Source organism: Oryctolagus cuniculus, unplaced genomic scaffold, assembly GCF_964237555.1.
Source record: "Oryctolagus cuniculus unplaced genomic scaffold, mOryCun1.1 SCAFFOLD_42, whole genome shotgun sequence".
Classification (NCBI taxonomy): domain Eukaryota; kingdom Metazoa; phylum Chordata; class Mammalia; order Lagomorpha; family Leporidae; genus Oryctolagus; species Oryctolagus cuniculus.
In genome coordinates, this window is record NW_027208206.1 from 1,507,641 (window position 1) to 1,526,466 (window position 18,826).

Sequence of the window (18,826 nt, forward strand, 5' to 3'; positions counted from 1 at the left end):
CAAGAATTCATAATAATATTGGGTTTGATTTAGTTGCAAGGAAACCGGCTGTTCCCAGATTCATCCACCACTAAAGCTGACTGCCTGTGGAATTCTGACTGAATTAACCTGACAATCACAGTGAAACTCAAGAAACCAAATTTCAGCTGAGGCACCCAAAATAAAAGACAATAGCCAGAATTGGAGCACACCAACAGCTGTGCCCTGTTTGAAAAAGACCATTCCTCAGGTGCCCTGAACTCTATATTGCAGCCTCAAAACCAAAGCTCACATCAGAAAATTCATTACAAACCATGATAAATTAGGGAAATGTGAAAAAGCCAAAGAAATGCAAGAGTCCTTTGTGATATTTGGCTGGATTTAGACACAAAGAAACTGGCTGTTTCCAGATTCATCCCCCCCTTCCACAGACTGACTCTGGAATTCTGATTGAATTCACCTCAAAATCGCACTCACACTCATTTGGGAGGGAATTAGAATCTGTCCCCTCAGCAGAAGCGTTCTATGTCATTTCCCAAAACACAGAAACTCATCTTGGTCATGTTGCCTGTAGATTTCTAATCCGGAAAGGTCAATGCGCTGTGTTTTTTTTTTTTTTCTTTCATAATGGCTACTCTCCAAAATCTTGCTTGTATTGCATCAGAATACAAAATTTGGGAATAAGAAGGCAAAACCGACTCAGACCCAGAAAACATTTAGGAAATTGGCACTCAAGAAACCACAAATCGGCTGAGGCACCCAAAACAATGACAGCAAGCCAGAAGTGGAGCAAGCCAACAGCTGTGCCCTGATTGAAAAAGAACCTTCCTCTTGTGCCCTGAACTCAATATGCCAGCCTCAAAACCAAAGCTCACATCAGAAAATTCATTACAAACCATGATAAATAAGGGAAATGTGAAAAAGCCAAAGAAATGCAAGAGTCCTTTGTGATATTTGGCTGGATTTAGACACAAAGAAACTGGCTGTTTCCAGATTCATCCCCCCCTTCCACAGACTGACTTTGGAATTCTGATTGAATTCACCTCAAAATCGCTCTCACACTCATTTGGGAGGGAATTAGAATCTGTCCCCTCAGCAGAAGCGTTCTATGTCATTTTCCAAAACACAGAATCTCATCTTGGTTGTGTTGCCTATGGATTTCTAATCCTGAAAGGTCAATTTGCTGTGTTTTTTTTTTCTTTCATAATGGCTACTCTGTCCAAAATCTTGCTTGTATTGCATCAGAATACAAAATTTGGGAAGGAAGAAGGCAAAACCAACTCAGACCCCGAAAACATTTAGGAAATTGCCACACAAGAAACCACAAATCAGCTGAGGCACCCAAAACAATGACAGCAAGCCAGAAGTGGAGCAAGCCAACAGCTGTGCCTGGATTGAAAAAGAACCTTCCTCTTGTGCCCTGAACTCAATATGCCAGCCTCAAAACCAAAGCTCACATCAGAAAATTCATTACAAACCATGATAAATAAGAAAAAAGAGAAAAAAGCCAAAGAAATGCAAGAGTCCTTTGTGATATTTGGCAGGATTTAGACACAAAGAAACTGGCTGTTTCCAGATTCATCCCCCCCTTCCACAGACTGACTTTGGAATTTTGATTGAATTCACCTCAAAATCGCTCTCACACTCCATTTGGAGGGAATTAGAATCTGTCACCTCAGCAGAAGCGTTCCATGTCATTTTCCAAAACACAGAATCTCACCTTGGTTGTGTTGCCTATGGATTTCTAATCCTGAAAGGTCAATTTGCTGTTTTTTTTTTTTTTCTTTCATAATGGCTACTCTGTCCAAAATTTTACTTGTATTGCATCAGAATACAAAATTTGGGAAGGAAGAAGACAAAACCAACTCAGACCCCGAAAACATTTAGGAAATTGCCACTCAAGAAACCAAAAATCAGCTGAGGCACCCAAAACAATGACAGCAAGCCAGAAGTGGAGCAAGCCAACAGCTGTGCCCTGATTGAAAAAGAACCTTCCTCTTGTGCCCTGAACTCAATATGCCAGCCTCAAAACCAAAGCTCACATCAGAAAATTCATTACAAACCATGATAAATAAGAAAAAAGAGAAAAAAGCCAAAGAAATGCAAGAATCCATAATGATATTGGGTTTGATTTAGTTGCAAGGAAACCGGCTGTTCCCAGATTCATCCACCACTAAAGCTGACTGCCTGTGGAATTCTGACTGAATTAACCTGACAATTGCATGAAACTCAAGATACCAAATTTCAGCTGAGGCACCCAAAACAAAGACAATAGCCAGAATTGGAGCACACCAACAGCTGTGCCCTGTTTGAAAAAGACCATTCCTCAGGTGCCCTGAACTCTATATTGCAGCCTCAAAACCAAAGCTCACATCAGAAAATTCATTACAAACCATGATAAATAAGGGAAATGTGAAAAAGCCAAAGAAATGCAAGAGTCCTTTGTGATATTTGGCTGGATTTAGACACAAAGAAACTGGCTGTTTCCAGATACATCCCCCCCTTCCACAGATTGACTTTGGAATTCTGATTGACTTCACCTCAAAATCGCACTCACACTCATTTGGGAGGGAATTAGAATCTGTCCCCTCAGCAGAAGCGTTCTATGTCATTTTCCAAAACACAGAAACTCATCTTGGTTGTGTTGCCTGTAGATTTCTAATCCTAAAAGGGCAATGCGCTGTGTTTTTTTTTTTTTTTCTTTCATAATGGCTACTCTCCAAAATCTTGCTTGTATTGCATCAGAATACAAAATTTGGGAATAAGAAGGCAAAACCGACTCAGACCCAGAAAGCATTTACGAAATTGCCACTCAAGAAACCACAAATCGGCTGAGGCACCCAAAACAATGACAGCAAGCCAGAAGTGGAGCAAGCCAACAGCTGTGCCCTGATTGAAAAAGAACCTTCCTCTTGTGCCCTGAACTCAATATGCCAGACTCAAAACCAAAGCTCACATCAGAAAATTAATTACAAACCATGATAAATAAGGGAAATGTGAAAAAGCCAAAGAAATGCAAGAGTCCTTTGTGATATTTGGCAGGATTTAGACACAAAGAAACTGGCTGTTTCCAGATTCATCCCCCCCTTCCACAGACTGACTTTGGAATTCTGATTGAATTCACCTCAAGATCGCTCTCACACTCCATTTGGAGGGAATTAGAATCTGTCCCCTCAGCAGAAGCGTTCCATGTCATTTTCCAAAACACAGAATCTCATCTTGGTTGTGTTGCCTATGGATTTCTAATCCTGAAAGGTCAATATGCTGTGTTTTTTTTTTTTTCTTTCATAATGGCTACTCTGTCCAAAAGCTTGCTTGTATTGCATCAGAATACAAAATTTGGGAAGGCAGAAGGCAAAACCAACTCAGACCCCGAAAACATTTAGGAAATTGCCACACAAGAAACCACAAATCAGCTGAGGCACCCAAAACAATGACAGCAAGCCAGAAGTGGAGCAAGCCAACAGCTGTGCCCTGATTGAAAAAGAACCTTCCTCTTGTGCCCTGAACTCAATATGCCAGCCTCAAAACCAAAGCTCACATCAGAAAATTCATTACAAACCATGATAAATAAGAAAAAAGAGAAAAAAGCCAAAAAAATGCAAGAATCCATAATGATATAGGGCTTGATTTAGTCGCTAGGAAACCGGCTGTTCCCAGATTCATCCACCCCTCCAGCTGACTGCCTGTGGAATTCTGACTGAATTTACCTGAAAATCACAGTGAAACTCAGTTTGGAGGCAATTAATATCTGTCACCTCAGCCAAAGTGTTCCATCTTATTTTCATAAACACAAAAACTCACCTTGGTCATGTTACCTGTAGATTTCTAAGCTTCAAACGCCTATTTGTTGTGTTTTTTCTTTCGTAATGGCTATTCTGTACAAACTCTTCTTTGCATTGCATCAGAATACTAAATTTGGGAAGGAAGAAGGCAAAGCCAACTCAGACCCTGAAAACATTTGGGAAATTGCCACACAAGAAACCACAAATCGGCTGAGGCACTCAAAACAATGACAGCAAGCCAGAAGTGGAGCAAGCCAACAGCTGTGCCCTGATTAAAAAGAACCATCCTCTTGTGCCCTGAACTCAATATGCCAGCCTCAAAACCAAAGCTCACATCAGAAAATTCATTACAAACCATGATAAATAAGAAAAAAGAGAAAAAAGCCAAAAAAATGCAAGAATCCATAATGATATAGTGCTTGATTTAGTTGCAAGGAAACCGGCTGTTCCCAGATTCATCCACCACTAAAGCTGACTGCCTGTGGAATTCTGACTGAATTAACCTGACAATCCCAGTGAAACTCAAGAAACCAAATTTCATCTGAGGCACCCAAAACAAAGACAATAGCCAGAATTGGAGCAAGCCAACAGCTGTGCCCTGATTGAAAAAGAACCTTCCTCTTGTGCCCTGAACTCAATATGCCAGCCTCAAAACCAAAGCTCACATCAGAAAATTCATTACAAACCATGATAAATAAGAAAAAAGAGAAAAAAGCCAAAAAAATGCAAGAATCCATAATGATATAGGGCTTGATTTAGTCGCTAGGAAACCGGCTGTTCCCGGATTCATCCACCCCTCCAGCTGACTGCCTGTGGAATTCTGACTGAATTAACCTGAAAATCACAGTGAAACTCAGTTTGGAGGCAATTAATATCTGTCACCTCAGCCAAAGTATTCCATTTTATTTTCATAAACACAAAAACTCACCTTGGTCATGTTACCTGTAGATTTCTAAGCTTCAAACACCTATTTTTTGTGTTTTTTATTTCATAATGGCTATTCTTTACAAACTCTTCTTTGCATTGCATCAGATTACAAAATTTGGGAATAAGAAGGCAAAGCCAACTCAGACCCAGAAAACATTTGGGAAATTGCCACACAAGAAACCACAAATCTGCTGAAGTACTCAAAATAAGGACAGCAAGCCAGAACTGCAGCCAGCCAACAGCTGTGCCCTGATTGAAAAAGAACCATCCTCTTCTGCCCTGAACTCAATATGCCAGCCTCAAAACCAAAGCTCACATGAGAAAATTAATTACAAACCATGATAAATAAGAAAAAAGAGAAAAAAGCCAAAGAAATGCAAGAATCCATAATGATATTGGGTTTGATTTAGTTGCAAGGAAACCGGCTGTTCCCAGATTCATCCACCACTAAAGCTGACTGCCTGTGGAATTCTGACTGAATTAACCTGACAATCCCAGTGAAACTCAAGAAACCAAATTTCATCTGAGGCACCCAAAACAAAGACAATAGCCAGAATTGGAGCACACCAACAGCTGTGCCCTGTTTGAAAAAGACCATTCCTCCAATGCCCTGAACTCTATATTGCAGCCTCAAAACCAAAGCTCACATCAGAAAATTCATTACAAACCATGATAAATAAGAAAAAAGAGAAAAAAGCCAAAAAAATGCAAGAATTCATAATGATATAGGGCTTGATTTAGTCGCTAGGAAACCGGCTGTTCCCAGATACATCCACCCCTCCAGCTGACAGCCTGTGGAATTCTGACTGAATTAACCTGAAAATCACAGTGAAACTCAGTTTGGAGGCAATTAATATCTGTCACCTCAGCCAAAGTGTTCCATTTTATTTTCATAAACACAAAAACTCACCTTGGTCATGTTACCTGTAGATTTCTAAGCTTCAAACGCCTATTTGTTGTGTTTTTTCTTTCATAATGGCTATTCTGTACAGAGTCTTCTTTAAATTGCATCAGAATACAAAATTTGGGAAGGAAGAAGGTAAAGCCAACTCAGACCCTGAAAACATTTGGGAAATTGCCACACAAGAAACCACAAATCGGCTGAGGCACTCAAAACAATGACAGCAAGCCAGAATTGGAGCAAGCCAACAGCTGTGCCCTGATTGAAAAAGAACCATCCTCTTGTGCCCTGAACTCCATATTGCAGCCTCAACCAAAGCTCACATCAGAAAATTCATTACAAACCATGATGAATAAGAAAAAAGAGAAAAAAGCCAAAGAAATCTAAGAATCCATAATGATATTGATTTGATTTAGTTGCAAGGAAACCGGCTGTTCCCAGATTCATCCACCACTAAAGCTGACTGCCTGTGGAATTCTGACTGAATTAACCTGACAATCCCAGTGAAACTCAAGAAACCAAATTTCATCTGAGGCACCCAAAACAAAGACAATAGCCAGAATTGGAGCACACCAACAGCTGTGCCCTGTTTGAAAAAGACCATTCCTCCGGTGCCCTGAACTCTATATTGCAGCCTCAAAACCAAAGCTCACATCAGAAAATTCATTACAAACCATGATAAATAAGGGAAATGTGAAAAAGCCAAAGAAATGCAAGAGTCCTTTGTGATATTTGGCTGGATTCAGACACAAAGAAACTGGCTGTTTCCAGATTCATCCCCCCTTTCCACAGACTGACTTTGGAATTCTGATTGAATTCACCTCAAAATTGCTCTCACACTCCATTTGGAGGGAATTAGAATCTGTCCCCTCAGCAGAAGCGTTCCATGTCATTTTCCAAAACACAGAAACTCATCTTGGTTGTGTTGCCTGTAGATTTCTAATCCTGAAAGGGCAATGCGCTGTGTTTTCTTTTTTTTTTCTTTCATAATGGCTACTCTCCAAAATCTTGCTTGTATTGCATCAGAATACAAAATTTGGGAATAAGAAGGCAAAACCGACTCAGACCCAGAAAGCATTTACGAAATTGCCACTCAAGAAACCACAAATCGGCTGAGGCACCCAAAACAATGACAGCAAGCCAGAAGTGGAGCAAGCCAACAGCTGTGCCCTCATTGAAAAAGAACCTTCCTCTTGTGCCCTGAACTCAATATGCCAGACTCAAAACCAAAGCTCACATCAGAAAATTCATTACAAACCATGATAAATAAGGGAAATGTGAAAAAGCCAAAGAAATGCAAGAGTCCTTTGTGATATTTGGCAGGATTTAGACACAAAGAAACTGGCTGTTTCCAGATTCATCCCCCCCTTCCACAGACTGACTCTGGAATTCTGATTGAATTCACCTCAAAATCGCTCTCACACTCCATTTGGAGGTAATTAGAATCTGTCCCCTCAGCAGAAGCGTTCCATGTCATTTTCCAAAACACAAAATCTCATCTTGGTTGTGTTGCCTATGGATTTCTAATCCTGAAAGGTCAATTTGCTGTGTTTTTTTTTTTCTTTCATAATGGCTACTCTGTCCAAAAGCTTGCTTGTATTGCATCAGAATACAAAATTTGGGAATAAGAAGGCAAAACCAACTCAGACCCCGAAAACATTTAGGAAATTGCCACACAAGAAACCACAAATCAGCTGAGGCACCCAAAACAATGACAGCAAGCCAGAAGTGGAGCAAGCCAACAGCTGTGCCCTGATTGAAAAAGAACCTTCCTCTTGTGCCCTGAACTCAATATGCCAGCCTCAAAACCAAAGCTCACATCAGAAAATTCATTACAAACCATGATAAATAAGAAAAAAGAGAAAAAAGCCAAAAAAATTCAAGAATCCATAATGATATAGGGCTTGATTTAGTCGCTAGGAAACCGGCTGTTCCCGGATTCATCCACCCCTCCAGCTGACTGCCTGTGGAATTCTGACTGAATTCACCTGAAAATCGCAGTGAAACTCAGTTTGGAGGCAATTAATATCTGTCACCTCAGCCAAAGTCTTCCATTTTATTTTCATAAACACAAAAACTCACCTTGGTCATGTTACCTGTAGATTTCTAAGCTTCAAACGCCTATTTGTTGTGTTTTTTCTTTCATAATGGCTATTCTGTACAGAGTCTTCTTTAAATTGCATCAGAATACAAAATTTGGGAAGGAAGAAGGTAAAGCCAACTCAGACCCTGAAAACATTTGGGAAATTGCCACACAAGAAACCACAAATCGGCTGAGGCACTCAAAACAATGACAGCAAGCCAGAATTGGAGCAAGCCAACAGCTGTGCCCTGATTGAAAAAGAACCATCCTCTTGTGCCCTGAACTCCATATTGCAGCCTCAACCAAAGCTCACATCAGAAAATTCATTACAAACCATGATGAATAAGAAAAAAGAGAAAAAAGCCAAAGAAATCTAAGAATCCATAATGATATTGATTTGATTTAGTTGCAAGGAAACCGGCTGTTCCCAGATTCATCCACCACTAAAGCTGACTGCCTGTGGAATTCTGACTGAATTAACCTGACAATCCCAGTGAAACTCAAGAAACCAAATTTCATCTGAGGCACCCAAAACAAAGACAATAGCCAGAATTGGAGCACACCAACAGCTGTGCCCTGTTTGAAAAAGACCATTCCTCCGGTGCCCTGAACTCTATATTGCAGCCTCAAAACCAAAGCTCACATCAGAAAATTCATTACAAACCATGATAAATAAGGGAAATGTGAAAAAGCCAAAGAAATGCAAGAGTCCTTTGTGATATTTGGCTGGATTCAGACACAAAGAAACTGGCTGTTTCCAGATTCATCCCCCCTTTCCACAGACTGACTTTGGAATTCTGATTGAATTCACCTCAAAATTGCTCTCACACTCCATTTGGAGGGAATTAGAATCTGTCCCCTCAGCAGAAGCGTTCCATGTCATTTTCCAAAACACAGAAACTCATCTTGGTTGTGTTGCCTGTAGATTTCTAATCCTGAAAGGGCAATGCGCTGTGTTTTCTTTTTTTTTTCTTTCATAATGGCTACTCTCCAAAATCTTGCTTGTATTGCATCAGAATACAAAATTTGGGAATAAGAAGGCAAAACCGACTCAGACCCAGAAAACATTTAGGAAATTGGCACTCAAGAAACCACAAATCGGCTGAGGCACCCAAAACAATGACAGCAAGCCAGAAGTGGAGCAAGCCAACAGCTGTGCCCTCATTGAAAAAGAACCTTCCTCTTGTGCCCTGAACTCAATATGCCAGCCTCAAAACCAAAGCTCACATCAGAAAATTAATTACAAACCATGATAAATAAGGGAAATGTGAAAAAGCCAAAGAAATGCAAGAGTCCTTTGTGATATTTGGCAGGATTTAGACACAAAGAAACTGGCTGTTTCCAGATTCATCCCCCCCTTCCACAGACTGACTCTGGAATTCTGATTGAATTCACCTCAAAATCGCTCTCACACTCCATTTGGAGGTAATTAGAATCTGTCCCCTCAGCAGAAGCGTTCCATGTCATTTTCCAAAACACAAAATCTCATCTTGGTTGTGTTGCCTATGGATTTCTAATCCTGAAAGGTCAATTTGCTGTGTTTTTTTTTTTCTTTCATAATGGCTACTCTGTCCAAAAGCTTGCTTGTATTGCATCAGAATACAAAATTTGGGAATAAGAAGGCAAAACCAACTCAGACCCCGAAAACATTTAGGAAATTGCCACACAAGAAACCACAAATCAGCTGAGGCACCCAAAACAATGACAGCAAGCCAGAAGTGGAGCAAGCCAACAGCTGTGCCCTGATTGAAAAAGAACCTTCCTCTTGTGCCCTGAACTCAATATGCCAGCCTCAAAACCAAAGCTCACATCAGAAAATTCATTACAAACCATGATAAATAAGAAAAAAGAGAAAAAAGCCAAAAAAATTCAAGAATCCATAATGATATAGGGCTTGATTTAGTCGCTAGGAAACCGGCTGTTCCCGGATTCATCCACCCCTCCAGCTGACTGCCTGTGGAATTCTGACTGAATTCACCTGAAAATCGCAGTGAAACTCAGTTTGGAGGCAATTAATATCTGTCACCTCAGCCAAAGTCTTCCATTTTATTTTCATAAACACAAAAACTCACCTTGGTCATGTTACCTGTAGATTTCTAAGCTTCAAACATCTATTTTTTGTGTTTTTTATTTCATAATGGCTATTCTTTACAAACTCTTCTTTGCATTGCATCAGAATACAAAATTTGGGAATAAGAAGGCAAAGCCGACTCAGACCCAGAAAACATTTGGGAAATTGCCACTCAAGAAACCAGAAATCGGCTGAGGCACCCAAAACAATGACAGCAAGCCAGAAGTGGAGCAAGCCAACAGCTGTGCCCTGATTGAAAAAGAACCTTCCTCTTGTGCCCTGAACTCAATATGCCAGCCTCAAAACCAAAGCTCACATCAGAAAATTCATTACAAACCATGATAAATAAGAAAAAAGAGAAAAAAGCCAAAAAAATGCAAGAATCCATAATGATATAGGGCTTGATTTAGTCACTAGGAAACCGGCTGTTCCCGGATTCATCCACCCCTCCAGCTGACTGCCTGTGGAATTCTGACTGAATTTACCTGAAAATCACAGTGAAACTCAGTTTGGAGGCAATTAATATCTGTCACCTCAGCCAAAGTGTTCCATTTTATTTTCATAAACACAAAAACTCACCTTGGTCATGTTACCTGTAGATTTCTAAGCTTCAAACTCCTATTTGTTGTGTTTTTTCTTTCATAATGGCTATTCTGTACAAAGTCTTCTTTAAATTGCATCAGAATACAAAATTTGGGAAGGAAGAAGGCAAAGCCAACTCAGACCCTGAAAACATTTGGGAAATTGCCACACAAGAAACCACAAATCGGCTGAGGCACTCAAAACAATGACAGTAAGCCAGAAGTGGAGCAAGCCAACAGCTGTGCCCTGATTGAAAAAGAACCATCCTCTTGTGCCCTGAACTCCATATTGCAGCCTCAAACAAAGCTCACATCAGAAAATTCATTACAAACCATGATAAATAAGAAAAAAGTGAAAAAGCCAAAGAAATGCAAGAATCCATAATGATATTGGGTTTGATTTAGTTGCAAGGAAACCGGCTGTTCCCAGATTTATCCACCACTAAAGCTGACTGCCTGTGGAATTCTGACTGAATTAACCTGACAATTGCATGAAACTCAAGATACCAAATTTCAGCTGAGGCACTCAAAACAAAGACAATAGCCAGAATTGGAGCAAACCAACAGCTGTGCCCTGTTTGAAAAAGACCATTCCTCAGGTGCCCTGAACTCTATATTGCAGCCTCAAAACCAAAGCTCACATCAGAAAATTCATTACAAACCATGATAAATAAGGGAAATGTGAAAAAGCCAAAGAAATGCAAGAGTCCTTTGTGATATTTGGCTGGATTTAGACACAAAGAAACTGGCTGTTTCCAGATTCATCCCCCCCTTCCACAGATTGACTTTGGAATTCTGATTGAATTCACCTCAATATCGCACTCACACTCATTTTGGAGGGAATTAGAATCTGTCCCCTCAGCAGAAGCGTTCTATGTCATTTTCCAAAACACAGAAACTCATCTTGGTTGTGTTGCCTGTAGATTTCTAATCCTGAAAGGGCAATGCGTTGTGTTTTTTTTTTTTTTCTTTCATAATGGCTACTCTCCAAAACATGCTTGTATTGCATCAGAATACAAAATTTGGGAATAGGAAGGCAAAACCGACTCAGACCCAGAAAACATTTAGGAAATTGGCACTCAAGAAACCACAAATCGGCTGAGGCACTCAAAACAATGACAGCAAGCCAGAAGTGGAGCAAGCCAACAGCTGTGCCCTGATTGAAAAACAACCTTCCTCTTGTGCCCTGAACTCAATATGCCAGCCTCAAAACCAAAGCTCACATCAGAAAATTCATTACAAACCATGATAAATAAGAAAAATGAGAAAAAAGCCAAAAAAATGCAAGAATCCATGATGATATTGGACTTGATTTAGTCTCAAGAAAACCGAATGTTCCCGGATTCATCCACACCTCCAGCTGATGCCTGTGGAATTCTGTCTGATTTAACCTGAAAATCACAGTGAAACTCATTTTGGAGGCAATTAATATCTGTCACCTCAGCCAAAGTGTTCCATTTGATTTTCCAAAACACAAAAACTCACCTTGGTCGTGTTACCTGTAGATTTATATTCTTCAAATGCCCATTTGTAATGTGTTTTATTTCATAATGGCTACTCTGTCCAAACTCTTGTTTGTGTTGCGTCAGAATACAGAATTTGGGAATGAAGAAGGCAAAGCCAACTCAGACCCAGAAAACATTTAGGAAATTGCCACACAAGAAACCACAAATCGGCTGAGGCACCCAAAACAATGACAGCAAGCCAGAATTGAAGCAGGCCAACAGCTATGCCCTGTTTGAAAAAGACCATTCCTCCTGTGCACTGAACTCTATATTGCAGCCTCAAAACCAAAGCTCACATCAGAAAATTCATTACAAACCATGATAAAAAGAAAAAAGAGAAAGAAGCCAAAGAAATGCAAGAGTCCTTTGTGATATTGGGCTTGATTTAGTTGCAAGGAAACCAGCTGTTCCCGGATTCATCCACCCCTCCTAGCTGACTGGCTGTGGAATTCTGATTGAATTCACCTGAAAATCGCACTCACTCTCGATTTGGAGGAAATTAATATCTGCCCCTCAGTGGAAGGGTTCTATGTCATTTTCCAAAACCCAAAAACTAATCTTTGTCATGTTGCCTATGATTTCTAATCATGAAAACCCAATATGTTCTGTTTTTCAATTTCCTGATGGATCCTCGTTCTAAACCCTTGTTTGTATTGCATCAGAATACACAATTTGAAAAGGAAAAAGGCAAAACCAACTCAGACCAACAAAGCATTTAGGAAAAAGTCGCTCAAAATGAAAAATTGCCTGAGGCACCCAAAGCAATTACAGAAAGCCAGAATTGGAGAGAAACAACAGCTGTGCCCTAATTGAAAAAGACCATTCCTCTGGTTCCCTGAACTCCTTAAGCCAGCCTCAAAACCACAACCCACATCAGAAAATTTATTACAAACCATGATAAATAAGAAAATGTGAAAAATGCAAAAAAGAAAAAGAAATGCAAGAGTCCTTCGTGATATGGCGCTTGTTTTAGTACAAGGAAACCAGCTGTTTCTGGATTCATCCACCCCTCCCAGCTGACTGACTGTGGAATTCTGATTGTATTCACCTGAAAAGAGAGAACATTTATAAGTATATTGGGACTGTGGAACCTGTCATTTACCAATCACATGTTAGACTGAATCATAGACCAAATATAGGGAAGAAATCCTATGCATGTAAACCTTGTGGGAATTCATTCAGTATTAAATACCCTCCATCACAGCACTCATGTTGTGGAAAACCCTCATGTGTGTAATGATTGTGTGGAAACCACTCACCAGAAGTCAGATCTCATTAGACATCAGAGAATTCACACAGGGTTGAAATCTTACAAATCTAATGACTGTGGGAAGTTCTTTGGCCAGAAGAAACACCTCATAAATCATCAGAGAATTCACACAGGTGAGAAACCTTTTGAATGTAATGACTGTGGAAAATCCTTTGGCCAGAAGGCAAACCTCATAAATCATCAGAGAATTCACACAGGTGAGAAACCTTATGAATGCAATTACTATGGAAAATCCTTTGGCCAGAAGGCAAACCTCATAAATCATCAGAGAATTCACAGAGGGGAGAAACCTTATGAATGCAATCATTGTGGAAAAGCCTTTGCTGAGAAATCAAAGCTCACAAAGCATCAGACAATTTGTACTGGGGGAAACCTTATGATTGCAATGACTGTGGAAAAACCTTTGCTGAGAAGTCAAACCTCAGAAAGTATCAGAGCCTTCACACCATGGAGAAAGCTTATAAATGAAATGACTGTGGAAAAGCCTTTGGTCCCATCCTTGCATACCAAGGATAAATCCCACTTGGTCTGGGTGGATGATCTTTCTGATGCATTGTTGGATTCAATTGGCCAGAATTCTGTTGCAGATCTTTGCATGTATGTTCATCAGGGAAATTGGTCTATAATTACTTTCTTTGTTGCACTTTTTTCAAGTTTAGGAATGAAGGTGATGTTGGCTTCATAGAAAGAATTTGGGAGAATCGCCTCTCTCTCAATTGTTTTGAATAACTTGAGAAGAATTGCAGTTAGTGCTTTAAATGTCTGTTAGAATTCAGCAGTGAAGCCTTCCAGTTTTGGGGTTTTCTTGGTAGTGATGGTCTTTATTACTGGTATCATTTCCATCTGGTTATGTGTGTGTTTAGGTTTTCTATATCTTTGTTGCTCAATTTAGGTAGGTTTTATGGATGGAAGGATGGTGGAAAGCCTCTTTGCTGTACTTCATAACTCATAAGATATCAGAGTATCCACACAGGGAATTTTCTACTTGACCTTTTTGTGCAAGTTATATCTCATGAAATATTAGAGAATTCACCAAGGGGAGAAATGCATGAATATAATACATGTGAATAGCCTTTGTGGTGCAAATCAGACCTCATCAAACATAAAAGAATTCTCATGGGGAGCAATTTTATGAATGTAATGACTCAGAGCCTTTTACCATAATTCAGCCCTCATTGTACATCATCAAATTCATATAGGGAAAAACTCCTTTGAAAGTAAAATCCCTTTAATTAGAAGCCATACCTCATAAGACAACAGGGAATTCACGTGGGAGAGAAACCTTATGGGTGTAATGAGTGTTGGAAAGCTCTGCCCAAATCTCTCCTTATATCAGAATGCACAACATATATATCTAATGAATGAAATAAATGTGAGAAAGTCATTTCACATAGGTAATGCCTCATAATCCATCATGGAATTTGAACAAGGGAGAGACCTTAACAATATAATGAATGTGGAAGAGCTTTTCTCCAAAATTCATGTAAGTATTGTGACAAAACCTTTTGCTGGAAATCACATCCTATCCAACAGAGACTCATGTAAAGGAGAAAGCTTATAAATATTATTAGAGTCAGAAGTCAATGGTACATCAGAGAATTGACACAGGTGGTTTCTTAGGCGTATACTGATTGTGCAAAAACATTTTCTTTATTTCAGGCTTGTATAGACACAGAATTCACAAAAGGTGATAGTCTTTGCATGCTGTAAATACAATAAAACCTTTAGCCAGAAATTAGACATCAACAGACTTCAGAGAATTCATAAGGAACAAAAGTCTATGCAATGAATTTGGAAAATGTATTTCTGTTATAAATCAGTCTTCAATTCCCATGAATAGACTCACAAATGAGAAAACATGCATGCATAGAAAAGTTTTGTACCATAAATTATCTCTAGATGGTAAACTAATATATCACACAAAAGAAATATCATGAGTGTAATGGAATTGGGAAACCCTTTGCTATAAGGCAGATTTCCAGAAAGCTTAGCAAGATTACAGAAAAGTCTCTGAAAATGTAACATGTCTGAAAGATTTGTTGGCATCACAAACTGGAGGATAGCTCAAGTGCATGTGTTTTTGTGCCTGGCATCCAAATTGATATCTCTTTTTCTTTGATGAATTCCTTGTTTATTTATTTAGCAGATTTAGAGACAAAGGATTCCTGTCCATTGATTTACTACTATATGCCCACAATTGCCATGGTAAAGTATATGGCAAAAACTGAGTGCTGGGGGCTGTGAATCTGATTCATCACTGATAACATTGAAGACATTGGTTCCTGGTTCTTATGCTGCTATGCATGGAAATGTTTCTCTAATTTCATTTTCAAATAGTTCATTGTTAATATAAAGAAATGCTTCTAATTTTTAAAATTTCATTGAAATAATTTGTGATTAATGTGTCCTAGTCATGCATTATTACAGGGTGTAGTGCAATATTTGCACACATTTATGCAGTAAAAAGTGATCAAGCTAAGCAACTACAGTTTTATTAAGTTTTTAAAGAGTTATTTATTTGAAAGACAGAGTTACAGAGAGAAGTAGCAGCAGAGAGAGAGAGAGGTCTTCCTCTGCCGGTTCACTCCCCAGATGGCCACAATGGCCGGAGCTCTGCCAATCTGATTCCAGGAACCAGGAGCTTCTTCCAGATCTCCCACTTGGGTGCAGGGACCCAAGGACTTGGGCCATCTTCTACTGCTTTCCCAGGCCATAGCAGAGAGTTGGATCAGAAGAGGAGCAGCCAGGACTAGAACTGGTACCCACAGGGGATGCTGGTGCTTCAGGCCAGGGTGTTAGCCCACTGTGCCACAATGCTGGCCCCCAAGCAACTACAGTTTCTAATTCTTCTCCATGATTTGAGACTACCAGCTCCTCTCCTTCAGTTCTTTACACAGAACCTAATATGGTTGAATGTAGTCATCTCATTATATTATGGAACACCAGAAGTTCTTTCTGCCTCTTTGATTTTTGATACCTATTATCCAATCCCCCTCTATCCCTAGCTGCTTCCCTTCTCAGCCTCTAGTAATCACAGTTCTGTGTTCAGATCCATTATTTTCTTTCACTTCCACATGCGACAAGGACCAGGTGACATTTGTGTTCCTGCTTCTGGCTTATTTCAATTAATTTAATAATATTTTGTTCTTTTTTTGTATCTAAAAGAGGTTGCCCTGTCCATTGTTTTTCATTGATGGACAGCTAGATTGGTTTCACATCCTGGCTGCAGTGAACTGTGTTATAGTGGCTGTGTTATGGGAAAATTGCTGTATCTTTGATATGCTCTCCTCCTTTCCTTCTAATAAAATTTCCTTATTCTATATAGCCAAGAGCAAGATAACTCTCACATGGTAGGTCAATTTTTATCTTAGTTTAATTTTTGTTATTTATTTGAAAGAGTTACAATAGAGGTAGAGACACAGAGAGGTCCTCCATTAGCTGGTTCGCTCTACAGATGACTACAAAGGCCAGAGTTATGCCATTCTGAAACCTGGAGACAGGAGCTTCCTCTGGGTCTCCCTCATGGGTGCATGGGCCCAAGGACTTGGGCCATCTTCTACTGCTATCCCAGGAGATAGCAGAGAGCTGTATTGGAAGAAGAGCAGCTGGAACTAGAACTGGCACCCAAATGGGATGCTGGCCCTTCAGGCCAGGGCTTTAACTCACTGCACAACAGCGCCAGCCCCAATTTTTATCCTTTTTAAGGAATGACCATACTGTTCTGCATAACATCTGTACTAACTTGTGTTTTCACCTACCATATATGGTGGTTTTCTTTTCCCATGTGCTCTCTAGCATTTGTTATTTTTCATCAGTTTGGCATAAAAATGATATAGTATTGTTCATGTTTTTGTGTATTTTGAAATCAGTTAATTTGTTTATTAAATCTTTATTATTTGAAAGGTGGATTTAGAGAGAGAGGGAAAGACATAGATAGCTTTCATCTGCTGGCTCACACCCCAGAGAGTTTCAACAGTTGAGCCTGGGGCATGCTGGAGTCAGGAGCTTCATCCAAGTCTCCCACATGAGTGGCAAGGACCTGAGTCCTTCGTCCATCTTCTGCTGGTTTCCCAGGTGTTTAGCAGTGAGCTAAATTGGAAGTGGAGATTCCTAAACTCAAAGTGGAACTCAGATGTTATGCTGGCCTCACAGATTGCAGCTTTCCCCACTTGGCCACAATGCCAGCCCCTCTATCAATTTAATTCCTCAAAAATAGGTCAGTAATGTTGGCATCTATCACATTTTGTTTTTTCTCTGTTATTATTCAACTTATTGATGTCTTATTTTTGTTCACATTATTCCTCTCAATTGCTCTACCTGAGGTGAGTAGGGCTGCTGTGTTGCTTAAATGAAGTGTATGCTTTAGATTACTCATTTAATGAGTGCATGTCATTCACATAGCACTTCACTGAAGTTCTACTATGTCCCAAATCCTCTTCTAGGCACAGAATTTAGACCACTTTTCTCTTAGGCCCAGATCTTGCCTTTAACATACTACTTGGAATTTAGTAGCTCATGAAATCTGCAGACTGCATAAATGAATGAATATTTTGAGGGCTGTGCTTTTGTGGAGGAACTTCATAGGAGACCGAAGGAATAAAATAAATCAAAAGTATCCACAGTATATAGAATGTATACTATTTTACAAGTCACAGAGAAGAAGAAGAAGAAGGAAAGTAGTAAGACTAGAAAGTTTGTGGCAAGACTAACAGGCGCTGGTCAAGAACTTAATAAGCACATTAGGAAAGCAGTAAGGTTTCTTTTTTTTTTTTTTTTGAGGAAAAGTTTTTATTTCTAGTGATGAAATTGGCTACAGAACATTATGAAAGTTTAAAAATACAAAGAGAAATTGTCTATAATTAATAGATTCAAAATTTGACAATCAGTGAATGTCATTATTAGTCATTACCAACAACAGTTATTGATTTGAAAGGCAGAGTGACAGGAAGAGGGAACCACTGCTTCACTCCCCAGACACTTGCAATAGCCAAAGCTTGACCAAGCCAAAACCAGGAACTGGGAATTCATTCTGGATGTCCCATTTGGGTGCAGGGACCCAAGCACTTCTGCCATCCTCCGTCTCCTCCCAGGGTGCACACTAGCAGAAACTTGCCTCAAAGCAGAGAAGCTACCACTCAAGCCAGGCATTTGTATATGGGATGTGGGTGTGTGGTGGTGATAGCAAGCCCTCATGGATAAAAAAAAAAAAAAAAAAAAAAAAAAAAAAAAAAAAAAAGTTATTTCTATGCCAAGGAAATTACTCTGTAGTCTTTCTCTTATAAACTACGTATTGCTGAACCTAGATAATTTTTCCTTTATTTAACAATGACATGAAAATGTCAGTTGAGTTGGCTTTCCTGAAGACCTTGTTTCTTGAATATTAGTGGCTAGCTGAGATAAATTCTTTTCATCTCTTTCTCGCTTCGGCAGCACATGTGCTCGCTTCGGCAGCACATATACTAAAATTGGAATGATACAGAGAAGATTAGCATGCCCCTGCGCAGTAAGGTTTCTTTACCTCCCTGTAGGCTCTGCTCTCCAGAGGTGAACAGGGTCCTCTAAACCCACTTGCTGCACACACAAACACCTGAGTGTTGTATTCTCCCACAGGTGTTGGAGACTGATATGGTGTTCTGATTTATATTTACATAATGGCTAGTGACATCGGGCATATTCACATGTTTTGACCATGTACATTTCTTCTGAGAAATGTCTATTCAGATC

General features: G+C 39.6%; 1 pseudogene; it reads left to right on the top strand.

Moving 5' to 3' along the window:
* Positions 1-18,537: 18,537 nt before the first annotated feature.
* On the top strand, positions 18,538-18,605 carry LOC138847922 (U6 spliceosomal RNA; annotated as a pseudogene).
* The last annotated feature ends 221 nt before the right edge of the window (positions 18,606-18,826 follow it).